A 4026-nucleotide genomic window follows, 5' to 3' on the forward strand; every position below is an offset into this window, starting at 1 on the left:
AGTGACAGTTCATGCTGGTTAGGATGGCAAGCAAGAGGAGTACTTGGTTACTACACTTGTTTAGTAAAAGCTTAAAAAAAAGAATTGGTGCTAAAATAAAAATTTACAGGTAAAAATTATTTTACCAAACATATAAACATTTCTAATAGATCTACTCAAATGGAAGGGCAATTATTAATTGTAAAATATATTGCCAGTCTTATATTATAGAAGACAAAGAAGGTTGTAAAATCCACTAGTCCCTTTAGGCAGGTTCTTGGTTAGAGTAAAATTTACATGAAGACAAGAATTCCTAAAGGCCACTGAAAGCATCAAACCATAATACTGATGTTTGAAAACAGGTCTTGAGACCACATACACTTCAAATCTTTGACATGCAACTAAGATCCGATTTCAAAATGAACACCAGAGTTCTGTCTGTCTTAAGCTTCAACATTGCATACCTCTATTTTGTATCTCCCAGAAGCCATTCAATAGCTTTTCTGGAAATATCACTTAGATTCCTCAAGTACAATGAAGGCAACAGTTCATGAATTCTGCAGAGATTAAGTAATGTTTGTACTGCTGAAGCATACAGGGTACAGAGGAATCTCATGGGACTCTGATGCCCAAACCATTCAAATTGTTCAATGCCTGGCTATATCTGAGACATTATGTCAGTAATGGAACCAAAAGAACAGCTGTGAAAACCCAACCTCACACATCTGCATCTCTGGGTGGTTTATGTTATGGTTCGTATCACCGTGGGACCCACTGTTATGCTGAAAGCAGAAATATGTGGCAACATCTTCAGGCTGCAGGCTGCTGATGGTAAGTGTGAAATCAGTACCAGATCAACTGCCACTGAACCTTGATGGGATTCCCGTATGCAAACTGTTTGTATTATATATCAGGAGTTTGGGAGCTTCACCAAGCTTTTGCTGGTACCAGTCTAAGTACTTGTTAATATTCTGACTTGCTTTGCAGTTGATAGTGACTCTGTCTCCCACAGATGCAGACAGGAATGAAGGAGACTGGGTCATCTGGATGTCACATCTCATGGCTGATATTGGAAATACACATCAAACACATACTGTTAATAACATGAAAAACATAACTTTTCAAAGTACCAGGCACACTTCTGAAAGTGTTTTTGATATTGTGCATCTTACCTGGGAGCCAGAGCAGCAGCAGCCCTAAGAGTTGAACTGGAGCCATCATGACTGGCCTGTGTCCTGTCTGGGACTGAAGACCAAAGTGTGCAGATTGTCTAATAAGAAGGCATACTTAAGTGGACTGTGTTCCTCAGATATGCAAATCATGCAGTCTGGCACAGCTGCTTGGCTGACTTGCTTCTGTCATTTAATAAAGACCTGATGTCTCTGCCATACTTACAAGGAAAGTTGGGATGTATAGATTTTTCTGACAGGAAATGTGATTATTTCTCTTGAGAAAGAGAAGAACATTGTCAGGTCAGGCTCCTGTAAAGAGTATATTATGTTCATTATAATTTTCTGCCATGCTTTCCTCAAGAGAGCTCCAACTCATACAGTAACTGTTCACTATGACACAGTCCTAAACCTGAAAATGTCTAGAAAACAGTACTTAGGTCCCTTTATATGTGCCTGGCAAAGCTATTGGAAACACAGTGTCTTCCCTTTCGTTCCCCTTCCCTGATCCTCTTAATATGAAGTAGAAAACATACAGAAAAAGCAAAAACTCAATACTTGATGTACAGGAAAACACAAGAATGTGATTCTTAAGTATCAGGTCCTGCATTCACTATATTCTCAATATATAAAGCTGATATGACTGTCTGCATTCCTGACTGGTCTGAATTATGCATTACTGCTTCTCATCTTGTGGGTGATCTTTCTCTAATGATGTCTCAGATCATTACGCCTATCATCTCTCACAGTTTTTGACCCTAAATATTATCACAAGCAGCAGCCCTTACTCTGCTATGTGTTCATTCAGACTTTAAACGATTCATGGTCCTTAAAAATCATTAACATATTTTCACTTCCTTCTGCTATTATATATATATATATATATTATATATTATATATATAAACAAACTTTATTTGATTCATATCAAAATAGTTTACATATTACATAGAACATAATAGGGATTAGAGATAGTTTTAAAGACATAAACTTGGTAGAATTTCTGATTAGAGACGTATACACTAACACCCCCTCCATGTTTCTAAGTGAGTCAGTGAAACTAATTTTTTTTCCAGTGACTGATGATGTCTAATACCTCAAAGGAGTAATAGAAAATAAATGCATATGGAAGGGATATACAGTAGTTGATACATCCATACACACACATTTAAATTCACATACCAAAATATTATATTTCAGTCCTAAGCATAGTATACAGTTATTTCCAAACTTTCAGATGTGAAAAGATAAAATAGCAGTAGTCCTTAGAGCAATTCATCTTGCCCTTTGGGTTCTATAGACTTCAATTTGCTTCGGACTCCATGACCATAGAGCAAATGATACAGGGAAGACTGAGTGGCTTGAAGATTGAATGTTTGATGAAAGTCCCATTTCGTCTGTCATACCCATTAAACTCACAGAAGAGAGGAAATAGCTCCCTGAAAATATAAAAAGTGATCAGTGACTGACCTATGTTCACATAGAGGGTAGACTAATCCTCAGAGTGTTCTTTCTTCACCGTAAGCCATATCTTTATTTCTACATAATCAAGGAAGCTGGGCCATACAAGTACCTTCAGAGAAGCCAGGTAGAGCATGTGGCTCCAGGCAAACAGAACACTGATGTGCACATATGGAAGCCTCTGCTTGGAGTCCTCAGTAGGACTTGTAGAATTTGTTCTTTCTCTGATATGAAGATGAAGATCCTTGATCCTTTTTCTCCTGCAGCTCTCAGTGACTGAGCTTCTAGTATAGATTTAAAAGAAGCAAGACTCGATAGGACGAATCTGCAGCACTGGATATATTTATACTATCATCAGGTATGTGGTAAATACAGATTCTTTTTGATTAACATATGTAAAATTAAATACATCTGTATAGAATGTATAGAATAAACTATATAAATTTGTTGAATAGAAAAACTTTTTTGTCAAAGATATGGCTCACTGAATAAAGGCACTTATTGCTTTAAAGAGGATCTATTTTTGTTTTCTAGTGTCCTAACATGACTAAAAACATGATAATTTTAGATCTACAATATTTGATGGCCACTTCTAACTACCAGTAGCAACAGATATGTACTTGTCTCAACAGCATACATGCATCCAGGACACACATACACATAAACAGAAAATAAAGTAGAGCTAACCAGGGTAGAATACCAGAGGAAAGAGAGACAGGTCAGAATGTAGTGTGATAAGATCACTATTGATTATTTATTATTACTGGTTAGAAAACAGGTTGTTTTTTCACCAAAATTGTTTTTTAACATTAGAATGAAGGGACGTGGTATAATATGCAGGAGGGGATGAAGGAAGAGGTGAATAGTGCCATGGGTTGATCCTCCACCCATTGCCTATACAGGAAGAAATAGAATGCAAGACAGTGTTTGGCAAGTGAAGAATGTAAAATGGAAAAGAATATATCTTTAGTTCCACAGTGAAAGTACAGAAAGCCTGATGATACCCACCAGAGGAAGTTCAGACATTTTGAACAGAGAAACATTCCAGGATCTAATGCAGAAAAGCTGGAAGTTAAGAGTCTGAGTAATAAACCTGGAACCTGGCAAATTAATAGATATATAGGGTCAAGCCAGATCAATCCAATGGGAAGAGTCAGCTAAACTCTTCAGAAGAACACAAAAGCCACACCCTTAATGGCTTCACTGAAACATCTACTTGCTTAATACTGGACAACCATTCTTATTAAAAATTCTTTCAGTGATGCATAAAGTCCTGTACAAGGTTGAGCAGGCTGCAGAAAAAGTTGCCACCTCCTGGCCATGGATCTTTTTTACAGGAGTCTTCAGTCATGCTCTTCTATTTTAAGGTAGTGTGAAACTCATTCTTTCACAATTTCAAATTACGCAAGACCATGGACT

The 4026-nt window shown here is 37.1% G+C and overlaps 1 pseudogene; it reads right to left on the minus strand.

Moving 5' to 3' along the window:
- Nucleotides 1-656: 656 nt before the first annotated feature.
- Igkvl-ps5 (immunoglobulin kappa variable like, pseudogene 5) lies at nucleotides 657-1288 on the minus strand (annotated as a pseudogene).
- Nucleotides 1289-4026: the final 2738 nt, after the last annotated feature.

The sequence above is a fragment of the Rattus norvegicus genome, chromosome 4 (assembly GCF_036323735.1).
Source record: "Rattus norvegicus strain BN/NHsdMcwi chromosome 4, GRCr8, whole genome shotgun sequence".
Classification (NCBI taxonomy): Eukaryota; Metazoa; Chordata; class Mammalia; order Rodentia; family Muridae; genus Rattus; species Rattus norvegicus.